Below are 13,823 nucleotides of genomic sequence, written 5' to 3'. Positions count from 1 at the left end.
GTAGTTAAATGAGTATTGTAAGAAATTAGATTACTGGTTGAGGAGGTACAGCCCTACTAATGCAGCAACCACAATCCTTGTCAGAGTGAAGTCACAAGCAACCCCATATTAACCTATGCTTAACTCTCTTGTAGCTTGGCACAAAAACAGTCAGGCTAATCTTAAAGTCAATGTATAAAGTATTTATCCAGCACTTATAACACTAATAAAAAGAAACATAAAACAATAAAAATCCCACACAAATTAGAAAAATGGAGTAAAATGTAATAAAATAATTTAAGACCAGAACAACAAAAATCCATTAAGTATAAATGGAAAATTGTATTTTTAAATGTTTAAGTGAAAGAAGCAAAGAAAATCACAAAGTGCCCACTTTGGCAAACTGGTTGCGCCAGACTGAGACAACGTCACAAGTTCAGGCCGACCATGATGGAGCATGGGCTGGCTACAGGGACCCAGTTAGGCCAGCTGAAATAGAGTACCTTAAATTCTGCTTATGTAAGGGTTGTGGAGTCCACCGTCAAGGATGCGCCATACAGCAGTGATTCCTAGGAGTTGCGAAGCTGCGATGAGAGGTCCTGCAATGCAAAGCCCTGCGTCAAGAGGCATTGCGCACTGGACAGTATTGAAGAAGCTGTAGGGCTTGCGATGCAGAGACCTGCACAGTTGAGTAAGCTGACGAGGGGCTTGCAATGCAAATGCCTGCGTCGAGGATGAGTTGGACAGCAGCAGTACCTGGAAGGCCATGGGTGTTGATGCAGAGTACTGAACCAGTGATGAACCATGTAGTGGGCCCAGTGAGGAGTTCGATGAGGTGATATGCCACACATTGGCTCCAATGCAAAGTTTCAGTCAGCAATGTGTTGTGATGTGGCTCCAACATGTCGGTTGTGCTGAGACCACATTAGGGGCTGGTAGAGCACCTTGAAGCCCGCTTGCAATGGTTCAGAAAGCGGGTGGCACCACTTGGGAAGGTAGGACTAACAGCTGGCAGATTTCAGGTGCTGAGTATAAGATAAAGGAAGCCTATTCTGTCCTTGCGGCCTCTGATCAGGAGGCCAGCCAACTAGTCCTTGGAATCACTCTGGGTTCAAGATGCAAGTCCAATTCTTCACCCAGGAAGGAGTGAAGCAGGTCAGTACAGCAGAGCAGCAGAGTGGCAGTCCTTCTTGCAGAAGAGCAGCACAGTTCTGAGTCTTCCACAGGTCCAGATGTGTACTGAGGAGTTGGGGTCTGAGGTCCAATATTTATACCTGGGACTCACTTTGAAATAGGTGACATTTTAAGAGGTGTCTACGTCCTTGAGATGTCAGACATTCACTTCCTCCCTTCTCTGGCCCCAGCATGTCTGGGGATAAAAAAGACTAGTTACAAACCCTTTGTGAGAGTGCTCAGATAGGGCCTTTGTGATGTAGAAATGTGGGAGGTGGCCGCTCCTCCACTTCAATAACTCAGAGTAGCCCATCCTGCAACACTTAGCTTCTCTTTGTCTCACTGGGAGCAATATACAAAGACCAACTGCAAACTACACCTAGTCAGGTGCCCTAGGATACAGGCAGAAGACACCAAATGGGTGGGACAAGAAAATGCCAACTGTCTAATGGTGGTATTTTCAAAATTGTGACCAAACACTGACTTTGCCACTAAAGAAGGCTGAGGGCTTTTAATTACAATTCTACATGCACCAAAATCAACCCTTCTGATCCCAGTTGAAAGCTATCACTTAATAAGGCAACTGTTTGACCTGACAGCCTTAAGGTGGTATTCCCCCCAATGTTTTGCCTACCTCCTCCATTTTTCTGACCTCATATTTGATGGTATTAGGATTATGTGAACTTTACCACTGCTAACAAGGGCTAAAGTGTTTGTCCTTTCTCCCTTAAACAAGGTAATATTGGCTTATCCCCACTGTTCACATTTAGTTAACTTATAAGGCCCTAGTAAATTGGTACTATGTGTACACAGGGCCTGTCATTTAATTGCTACTAGTGGGCCTTCAGCACTGATGCCTCACACATGTCTCAGGCATGTCAGTGCAGAGCCTGTGTGTGTAGTTTTACACTGCCATGCCAACCTGGCAAAATAACATTTTTTCCAGACCCATTCCCATTTTATACATCTAAGTTACCCCTAAGGTAGGCACTGGACAACCCAGAGGGCAAGGTGCAATGTATTTAAAAGGCAGAACATTAACTTTTAGGTTTTACATTTCATTGTAGTGAAAAACTCCCAGTGTCATTTTTCACTAAAGCAAGGCTTATCTCTCCCATGGGATAAGATTGGGAATATTTTATTACCTCTTTTAAGTGTAATTCACAATCTGGAAGAGATAAACCTTTGGAGTTTGGTGTCTCTGGAATCACAATTTAAAATAAAAACATATGGTGGTTTCTAAATTGTTAATCTGGAAATGCCACTATTAGAAATTTGGCATTTTCTTACTTTAGCCAATTGATGCCTTCTGCTTATCTCTGACCGCTTATCTGGGGTGGGTGACAGGTGGGCTTTTTGTATTCCCCCCCTAGACAACCTTATACAATGGGAGTTTAAGTGTGGCTTGATGGGACATTTTAGGAGGATGGGAGGGAGTAGCTGGGCACAGAATCACTTGCTTCTGAAAAGACTGTGTCCTGTTCCCATATAAAGGGCTGCATAACCCCCTGTAGTATGTTAAGAGCCAGGGCAGGAAGGACAGGACAGGACCTCTGTGCACTACCAAAGTCTGTCTTTGAAGTCTCCCTAACTTTAAAGGCCCAAGTGGGTATAAGTACTGGACGTCTGACCCCCCCCTCCCACTTCAAAACACTTCTGGACCTGTGAATACTCTATCAGGAAGAAGGACTGCTGTGCTGGTAAAGGACTTCCACCCTGCTGGACTGCAGCTTTGCTGAACTTCTGCCTTGCTGTGCTGCCCTGTTGTTCTCCTTCTCAGTGAGAAGGACTGGACCTGCATCATATGAACCCAGAGTGATTCAAGGGCTAGCTGGCAGGCCTCCTGATCTGAAGTCTCAGGGACATAAAAGAATTCCAATGACCCTACTTCTGCAGCTGGACTCCTCCGTCTGTGAGTCTGTCCTGTTAAGTGCAGCGACCCCAGTCCTATACCTTTGGAAGTGGGCCTAAGTTGTTTGCTCCAGCCAAACCGATGCATCCTCTGCCAAACTGATGCATCACCTTGGTTGGGAGTCACATGTTCAAGCACAACTGACACACTGCTGCTGTGTGGCTCAGACCTGATGCATTGCCTTTGGAAGGACCACCATGCGATGCTTTCTCTCGTTGCAAGGTCTTTGCATCACTGTCAATGGCATCCTCGATAACGAAACCCCGCCTCATGGCCCCACCACTCATCGAAGCTGATGCATCACCTCAACTGCACAACGCATTCTCAACATCGGTCTTTGCATCGAAAGACCCGTCTATAGGATCTTCAATGTTGACACATCAGGATCTCACACCATAGCCTTGCTGCACCTCAAACCAGCACATTGCCTCCGCTGCATTACACATCTTCAACCTGAATCCAATTAACACTACGCAATCTCAGATTAAGGCACTTTTGTACAAGTGGCCTAACTGGGTCCCTCCAGCCAGCACTCTCTCCATTGCGATCAGCCTGAAGTTTGGACTTTGTCCTGGGCCAGTGAGACCAGATATCCACTGTTAATGTTTTACACTAGTTAGAGCTATTTTTACCTACAACATTTAAAAATCAATATGGCAAGTTCTACTTATTTGAATTTTTTTGTTTTGGTCTTGTTTTATTTATTAAAGTAAGATCTATTTTTCTAATTTGGTGTGGTATCTTTTTGAGTGCTGTTTTCATTGTGTTAGTAGCTGAGGTGTTGCACAAATACTTTATACACTGCCACTAAGCTAAGCCTGACTGCTCTATGCCAAGCTGCCAGAGGGTGAACAGATGTCAATTTAGGGTTTGCCTGACACTCTTAGACCTGGCATCGTTGGTGTGGTTTCCCCTAATGTTTTGCCCTCCCACCTCCTGATTTTCTGACTTCATTTTTGCTGGCCTTAGAATTCTGGGCACTTTATCACTGTTGACGAGGGCCAAAGTGCTGGTGCTATGTGCTCTAAACATAGCAGCATTGGCTTATACACAATTGGCATGTTTAATATACTTTCAGGTCCCTAATAAAGTGTTCTGCATGTGCCTATGGCCTGTGTTAATGCTACTAGTGGGCCTGCAGCACTGATTGTGCCACCTGCTACAGTAGCCTTTCAAACATGTCTCAGGCCTGTCACTGCAGAGCATGTTTGTACAGTTTTAAGCTGTCATTTTGACTTGGACAAGGTCAAATTGTCAAGCTCAATTGTCCTTTTTATTGCAAATAAGTCACTCTAAGCCAGGCCCAGGTTAGCCTCACGTAGGTTGCAATGTATTTAAAAAGTTGGACACGTACTGTTAAGTTTAACATGTCCAGGCAGTGAAAAATTATTACATTTTTTTTTCACTAGTTCAATGCCTATATCTCCCATGGGTTAACATTGGGTTTATCTTAAATCAATTTCAATTGGGAAACAATAGAAATATGGAGATTGGTGTCTCTGGACTCACAATTAAAAATCACAACTTATGGTGAAGTCAGATATTAAATTGTAAGTCTGAAAAAGCCTCTTTTAGAAATTGGCATTGTCTCATTTAAACAATTCTGTGCCTCTGCCTGTGGATGACAGCTGGACTCTGTGCAATCCCTCTAGACAGTGACACATAAAAGGAGCTTGGGTGTGACATTTGTATCCTGATGACCCATCTCCAGGTTGATGGGTCTTTCTCAGCTAGATGGGAGGGAAGAGCTGAAACTTGTACCTGAATAGGGCTGTGCCTCCCCTCACACAAGGGCTGCATGCCCCCCCAGTAGAGTGTCTGGAGCCAGGGAAGGAAGGGCAAGGAACTAGTGATCTTGCCCTGGTCCCTTGTGACCTCAAGAAACCTTTTGACTGCTAGTGACTTCTAAGCACTATTTTTAGTTTATTGTTAAAAAATGTATATCTCGATTCCATTTTTGTGGTTTTAGTCTTGTTTTACTCAGATAAATATTTTTCTAAACTGGTTTGATGTCCTTTACTATGTTATTATAATTACATGTTGCACAAATACTTTACATATTGCCTCTTAAGTTTAGCCTGACTGCTCTGTGCCAAGCTACCAGAGGGTTAGCACATGTTAATTTAGATTGCGTATCTGGCTTACTCTGACTAAGATTTTGGTCACTACTTGGACAGGGTACAGACCTCTGCCAGCTAGAGACTCAGGGGGTCATTCTGACCCTGGCGGTCATGGACCGCGAGGGCCAACGACCGCGGAAGCACTGCCAACAGGCTGGCGGTGCTTCTGGGGCCATTCTCACCGCGGCGGTACAGCCGCGGTCAGAAAAGGGAAACCGCCGTTTTCCCGCCGATTTCCCGCGGCCCCAGGGAATCCTCCACGGCGGCGCTGCAAGCAGCGCCGCCATGGGGATTCCGACCCCCTTCCCGCCATCCTGTTTCTGGGGGTTTTCACCGCCAGAAACAGGATGGCGGGAACGGGTGTCGTGGGGCCCCTGGGGGCCCCTGCAGTGCCCATGCCCCTGGCATGGGCACTGCAGGGGCCCCCTAACAGGGCCCCATTAAGATTGTCAGTGTCTGCTTGGCAGACACTGAAAATCGCGACGGGTGCAACTGCACCCGTCGCACACCAGCAACTCCGCCGGCTCCATTCGGAGCCGGCTTCCTCGTTGCTGGGGCTTTCCCGCTGGGCGGGCGGGCTGCCTTTTGGCGGTCGCCCACCAGCCCAGCGGGAAAGTCAGAATGACCGCCGCGGTCTTTTGACCGCGGTACGGTCTTCTGGCGGTTCCCGCCAGGCGGGCGGCTTCCGCTGCCCGCGGGGGTCAGAATGACCCCCTCAATTTCTAACACTTACCCTGACTAGGATTGTGGTTGCTCTTTGACTAATGGTCCTACCCCAATCAACGAACGTCCCAATTTCTAATAGCAACCAAATGTTATCCTTTCGGAGAGGTAGACCTAGCAGGAGTGAAAAATGAATTTAGGAGTTTTTCACTACCAAGATACGTAAAATTTAAAAGTACATGGCCAACTTTTTAAAGAAACTGCACCCTGCCCTCTGGGTTGTTCAGGGCCTATGCTATGGGTGACTTATTTGTATTACAAATGAAGATTCAGGCCTGGCAAAAGGTGTATTCTGCCAGGCCCTAAAGGCAGCTTAAAACTACACACACATATTGTAATGGCAAGTTGGAATGGCAAGACTGAGATGTATTAAAAGGGCTATTTAGGTGGGTGACAGAATAAGTGCTGCAGGCCCACTAGTAGCATTTAATTTGCAGGCCCTAGGTATATGTGGTACCACTATCCTAGGGTCTTAATTATCTCTGCTAATTGTGTATAAGCTACTTTTACATGCTACCAGTAGAGAGCACATATTCTTTAGAACTGGATAGCAGTGGTACAGTGCACAGAGACCCAAGAGCGAACAAAGACTGGCTTGATAAATAGGAGGGTAAATGCAAAACATTTGGTGATGACCCTGCAAACAGAGCAAAGTCCAAAAAGTCTCTTTTAACATCACAATTTTTCAGACTCGATTGGTCCCCACATTCTTTAACCATGATAAGAAGACCCTCTCTGAAATCTGTCAGGTCACAGGCATCTCTATGCATCAATATGCCAATGATACTCAAATCTACATAAAAAAATCATCAGTACTTGACGTTCTCACTTTTTTTTCTGTCCATTTCAACATACTGTCTTAGCTGTCTAATGACAGCTTTACCTTCAAAGCCAAAAAAACTGAATTCATCCTGGTTCTCTCCCAAGGACAAAAAGTATTTTAAGCCACATCCTGTAAATAATCTAACAACCAAGACATCTCCCCATCAGTCTCCCCTATTGTTTTTGGCATGTGGTCAACCTGGTCTCATCCTCCATCCACATCAGCCATCTAATGCAGCTAATTTCTACCTACAAACCCTGAAGAAATGCAAGCTACTTATGACTGCATCTTGTCTAAAATTGGCTGTACTTGCTTTGAATCTTTCAAAACATACCTTTGACAGCATGGTACTTGTGTGCATCCCTAAAGCAGCTCTCTCCCATTGATAGTTGTCCTGCATACGTTGACCAGACTTGCATCAACCAATAACCTCAACCATAGCACTCCAATTCTGGTAGAGCTACATTCCCTCCCTACTGTGGCAAGGTATTGCTTCAATTCTGCTAGAACTGCATTACCTCCCTACTGAGGCAAAGACTAAATTCAATCTAGGTTATCTTGCCCACATAGCTGTTCATGCCAATCCCCTCCCTACTTCTCAGGTATGTTCAAACTCCTTCTCACATCGTCCCGTGTTAAAACATCTCATTTTCAGCATTGGTCCTTCTTTGGAGCATACTCCAAATCCTTGGAACTCTTTCCTGGTGGACTTAATTAGTAAATACATGCAGCTGACTTTCCATAAGCTCTTAAAATTAGATTTACTGAAATTGCATCTTCTAAGCCTTATTGATATTTCAATATTCTGCTAGAGACAATCATTCTTGACTCCCTACCTTTCTCTTCCACTTGGATACTCTTTCCTTTAATTTATTCCTGCTTTATCCATTCTATGTACTCTTTCTGCATCCTCTTTTGGCTCCTTCTCCCTCTCCCTCCACCTTACTCCATTCGCTCTTGTCCTTTCCCCCAAACCCCACCTCTATGGTCTCCTGCCTCTTGTGCCTTGTCTCCCATCACCCAGCCCTGTTTCATTGCTTCAGCATTTCCTTATCCATCCTTTCATTGTCCCCCTACTTTCTATTTGTGCCTTAATGCTTCTTAATCCCCTGCCCCTGTCTCCCCTTCGCACTGCCCTCTAGGTCCGCTGCACCACCGTCACCTCCTTTCACCTTAACTCTTCCTTGACTTCTTCTTCACCTCAGTCCCATTTCCTGCTCCTTTCTTCCTCACTCATACCCCCGGTAGGAAGTTGGCTCTGTATGTACTATTTCAAAGTAAGAAATAGCATGCACAGAGTCCAAGGGTTCCCCTTAGAGGTAAGATAGTGGCAAAAATAGATAATTCTAATGCTCTATTTTGTGGTAGTGTGGTCGAGCAGTAGGCTTATCAGAGGGTAGTGTTAAGCATTTGTTGTACATACACAGGCAATAAATGGGGAACTCACACTCAAAGACAATTCCAGGCCAATAGGTTTTTATATAGAAAAATATATTTTCTTAGTTTATTTTAAGAACCACAGGTTCAAGATTTACAATCAATACTTTAAATGAAATGTACTTCACTCAGGTATCACAGGAACTTTGAATCAGCAAAATAGCATGTACATTTTTGGCAAAAATGGCAATAAGCTATTTTAAAACTAGACACAGTGCAAATTTCAACAGTTCCCGGGGGAGGTAAGTATTTGTTAGTTTTGCAGGTAAGTAAACCACCTACAGGGTTCAAAGTTATGTCTAAGGTAGCCCACCGTTGGGGGTTCAGGGAAACCCCAAAGTTACCACACCAGCAGCTCAGGGCCGGTCAGGTGCAGAGGTCAAAGTGGTGCCCAAAACGCATAGGCTTCAATGGAGAAGGGGGTGCCCCGGTTCCAGTCAGCCAGCAGGTAAGTACCCGCGGCTTCGGAGGGCAGACCAGGGGTGTTTTGTAGGGCACCGGGGGGGACACAAGTCAGCACAGAAAGTACACCCTCAGCGGCACGGGGGCGGCCGGGTTCAGAGTGCAAACAAGCGTCGGGTTTGTAATAGAGTTCAATGGGAGACCCGGGGGTCTCTTCAGCGAAGCAGGCAGGCAAGGGGGGGGGCTCCTCGGGATAGCCATCACCTGGGCAAGGGAGAGGGCCACCTGGGGGTCGCTTCTGCACTGGAGGTCGGATGTTTCAGGTCCTGGGGGCTGCGGGTGCAGTGTCTTTACCAGGCATCGGGTTCTTAGAAGCAGGCAGTCGCGGTCAGGGGGAGCCTCTGGATTCCCTCTGCAGGCGTCGCTGGGGAGGCTCAGGGGGGTCAACTCTGGCTACTCACAGGGTCGCAGTCGCCGGGGAGTCCTCCCTGTAGTGTTGGTTCTCCGCAGGTCGAGCCGGGGGCGTCGGGTGCAGAGTGGAAAGTCTCACGCTTCCGGCGGGAAACGTGCAGTCCTTTAAAGTTGGTTTCTTTGTTGCAAAGTTGTTTCCTCTTTGGAGAAGAGCTGCTGTCCTCGGGAGTTCTTGGTCCTTTTAGATGCAGGGTAGTCCTCTGAGGCTTCAGAGGTCGCTGGACCCTGGGGGACGCGTCGCTGTTGCAATTTTTCTTGAAGTGAGGAGACAGGCTGGTAGGGCTGGGGCCAAAGCAGTTGGTGTCTCCGTCTTCTCTGCAGGGCTTTCAGGTCAGCAGTCCTTCTTCTTCTTCAGGTTGCAGAAATCTGATTTCCTAGGTTCTGGGGAGCCCCTAAATACTGAATTTAGGGGTGTGTTTAGGTCTGGGAGAGCAGTAGCCAATGGCTACTGTCCTTGAGGGTGGCTACACCCTCTTTGTGCCTCCTCCCTGAAGGGAGGAGGGCACATCACTATTCCTATTGGGGGAATCCTCCAAAATCAAGATGGAGGATTTCTAAAGGCAGGGGTCACCTCAGCTCAGGACACCTTAGGGGCTGTCCTGACTGGTGGGTGACTCATCCTTGTTTTTCTCATTATCTCCCCTGGACTTGCTGCCAAAAGTGGGGGCTGTGTCCAGGGGGCCGGCATCTCCGCTAGCTGGAGTGCTCTGGGGCATTGTAACACAAAGCCTGAGCCTTTGAGGCTCACTGCTAGGTGTTACAGTTCCACAGGGGGGAGGTGGGAAGCACCTCCACCCAGAGCAGGCTTTTGTTTCTGTCCTCAGAGAGCACAAAGGCCCTCACCACATGGGGTCAGAAACTGGTCTCTCAGCAGCAGGCTGGCACAGACAGTCAGTCCTGCACTGAACAATTGGGTAAAATACAGGGGGCATCTCTAAGATGCCCTCTGTGTGCATTTTTTTATAAATCCAACACTGGCATCAGTGTGGGTTTATTATTCTGAGAAGTTTGATACCAAAGTTCCCAGTATTCAGTGTAGCCATTATGGAGCTGTGGAGTTCGTTTTTGACAAACTCCCAGACCATATATTTAATATGGCCACAACTGTACTTACAATGTCTAAGAATAGACTTAGACATTGTAGGGGCATATTGCCCATGCAGCTATGCCCTCACCTGTGGTATAGTGCACCCTGCCTTAGGGCTGTAAGGCCTGCTATAGGGGTGACTTACCTATGCCACAGGCAGTAGTTTTGTGCACGGCATCCTGAGGGGGGTGACATGTCGACTTTGCCTTTTTCTCCCCAACAACACACACAATCTGCAATGGCAGTGTGCATGTGTTAGGTGAGGGGTCCATTAGGGTGGCACAACATATGCTGCAGCCCTTAGGGACCTTCCCTGGTCACAGGGCCCTTGGTACCACTGGTACCTTTTACAAGGGACTTATCGGTGTGCCAGGGGTGTGCCAATTGTGGAAACAATGGTACATTTTAGGTGAAAGAACACTGGTGCTGGGGCCTGGTTAGCAGGGTCCCAGCACACTTCTCAGTTAAGTCAGCATCAGTATCAGGCAAAAAGTGGGGGGTAACTGCAACAGGGAGCCATTTCCTTACACCCCCCTTGTTCCTTCCTCTCCTCATACTCTATGCCCACTGCTGTCAATTCCTTTCTTTTCTCCTTGCTTCTTCCTTGTTTCCCCCTTCCTCCTTCAAGGTAATGTTATTACATCCGTTCCCCTCTTGCTCCTCCTTTCCTTTTCCCCTTGTCTCTTCCTTTCTCTGTACCCACAGCTGTCCCAACCACATTGCTTCCTGTCCTTCCTCTTACGTTCCCATATTTCCTTTCTCCTCCTCTGCTCACTTCTGTAATTTTCTCCCTTCCCTGTCCCATTTGTTTCCATTATGACCACCCCCTTCCTCACTCTTTCCTCTCCTAACTACTCTCTCCCTCCCTAATCACTCTCTACCTCTTTGTTCCTCCTCTTTCTCCTCATTTGCCCTGTCCTCTCAAATTCCCTCCCTCAGCTTGTTATCTAGTTCTCATTTTCTCCCCTCATCCCCTCCTTCTCTGCTGAAGTTCGTGTTCTTCGGTCCCCAATTTCTCCTCATTCTTCCCTTTCCTTTTCTCCCCATCGTTCTTCCTTCTCCTCCTACTGATGTTCCAGTTGTATTGCTCTCTGTCACCCCATTCTCCTTTCTCATTTTCTTCTATGCTTACCTCAAAACCTTCATTCCCACCCCCTCTCTGACCTCTTCCTTGTCCTTTTTCTCTCTCTTCTGCTCACTCCTCATTTTTCTCTCACTCTCTCCTCTTTCTCTTCCTCTCCCCCTTCACTCACTCCATTCCCCTCCTACATCTCTCTCTCACTGTCCTTCAAATCTCACTTTTTCCTTTTCCATTGCCATCTCTCTCTTTCCCATTTTAACTATCTGCCCTTCTCTTGCTCTCTATATCTTACTTGCTTCTCCTTCTCATCCTCATCTAACTACAATGTCCTTGCCTTTCTCCTTTCTACCCACTTCCTCCAATTCTATACTATTCTCTTATTCTGATGTCCCCTCCTCTTTCAACTCTACACTCATTGTCCCTTTCAGTTTGCTCTAGTTTATGTCCTCTACACATACCTTCTTCTACTATATCTTGTTATGATGTATCTTGCACCATCTTCACAATTTGTGGCTTTGATCACCTAGCTTGTGTTATCTGTATGACCACTACATTCTGCTGTGCTGTGTAAGACTCTCTCATACCCCTAAGTGCTATGAATTATATAATATAAATCAAAGCAATAAACTTAGAGAATAGATTATTTTTTTAGCTTCTCCATGGGCCAAGTTATAACAGTCCAATGAATATAATATGCTGATGGTGATGTATTGAACCAAAGTTCTTATTTTGAAAGAGTCATGGCAAAGTTAAAGGCACTTATGGGGCATGGGCAGTACCAACTCATAGATGAAAGACAGCAACCACACTTTAATCAGATGTTCAGTATCTTGATAAATTAGCTGTGAATATTTGCCTAATTGACTGAAAAGTATGCTTCCAATAAGGCAAAAAAAGAGCAATGTGCAGTCACAGTTCTGTGCCAGCAGTGATAACAACATTCCACACAGCAGGTTATGGTGAGGTGCCTGTCGGATTTCCCAAGAAATGTTTTACCTGTGGGGCTTTGAACATGGTGGTGTATGGCTAAACGCCAGAGGAGTGCTGGGGCCTGTCGGATTTCCCAAGAAATGTTTTACCTGTGGGGCTTTGAACATGGTGGTGTATGGCTAAACGCCAGAGGAGTGCTGGGGCCTGCCCTCTGTGAGGTAGAGAGGGCCTGAAGGATGACAGCCGGTATGCGGCTCCCCTTCTCTCCTCCTTACCCTCATTATTGCAGCATGAATCTCCCTGCTGTCAGGAGACGCACTTTACAGGGCAGACGGAGAGCTCAGGAATAGCCAGGAATTGCTACTTTCTCATTTCCCGCCGACCTCCTTGCTGGCCTGGACAAGAGAAGGAGCTTATCTCAGGGGAGGGCCAGCAACTTGGAAGTCTGGCAGGCGGCGGTCAGCTCACGCAGAGCAGAGCAGTCTGTACGCAATTTGCTACAGGGTCCAGGTGGCACCCCAAAGATGGTCGACGTCCACGAAGCCCGGATCCTCTCAATGAATTTGCCTTTGTGGCTGTGGGGAGGACGGCGGCCCACCCAGGTCTCTGGACTTTTGTGCTGCCGTAACTGCACGCAATCAGACGCAAGGGTTGGCAGGAAGGTGTTTCTTACCAGCCATTTTGTTGGAGTGACTTGCTGCCCCAGGAAACTCTGGACTCTCTAACCTGCCGTCGGGATAAGCAGATTGCTATAAACTGTCAAAAACATTCTCAAATACATTCTCAATTACATTTAACGTGGGCTGGTGTAGATACAGTGTTGCTTTCTGGGATTTTGAACTTGCTAGCTGTCTGTTTTCTGTCCTCTTTAATATCATTACTAACTGGCTTGCCCCCAAATTTATCCCAAGGTGAGGTTAATTTAACCCTAAGCTATCTGGTATTTTTTGGGAGTATCTATCTACCTATAAGCTTGTATCAGGCCACATGCCTGCGGGGGGGCAAAGACTGGAGCATGGCTGGACCCTACCAGGTCTCAGACAGCCACAAGGACTGAAAAGAAGAACAGCACTTATGGCAGACAGCACGCTGGCATCTCTAGCTCAAGGGGGTTTCTGGAGAGGCAAGGCGGTTCATCAATCTATTGTTGCAAAAATAGACCTATCAGAGAAAGGGCCTAATACAACATCTGTGCTGTCTGAGAAAGGAACACAGACAGAGACAAGGGGTGAATCTGAAGAGGTCATGTCAGTTGGAGCGAGAGGCTTATGCAAGGGGAAGACGGGCCCTCGATTGGAGAACGATCCTCGGCGGTTTGCTGTTTGTCTGTTTTAGGAAAAGTTTCCCAGCCTGAGTGACTGGGATATGGACTCCATGATTCCCTTTTAAACCACATGGTAAGCCATCACGGTATCCACGGGGCACTCTTGATATATATAGGGAACTTCATCCTTCTGCAAAACATTTACTGAGCTGCTATACCTAAACTAAAGGTCAAAGCCTGTGGAGTGGAATTTTTCATCTGTAGTGATTTTTCGCACCAAACAGTTTTGAGATGTTGGCAACTTTGCAAGTTAATTCTGGCACTTTAAAAGCTTGGAGCAAAGGATTCACTGACGGAGCCAGCAACCCTGCAGATCCGTAAGGAGGGACAGACCTAATTTTGTTATGATGGCCTGAAAGTT

The sequence above is a fragment of the Pleurodeles waltl genome, chromosome 1_2 (genome assembly GCF_031143425.1).
Source record: "Pleurodeles waltl isolate 20211129_DDA chromosome 1_2, aPleWal1.hap1.20221129, whole genome shotgun sequence".
Lineage (NCBI taxonomy): Eukaryota > Metazoa > Chordata > Amphibia > Caudata > Salamandridae > Pleurodeles > Pleurodeles waltl.
Note: the sequence above shows the minus strand (reverse complement) of the source record.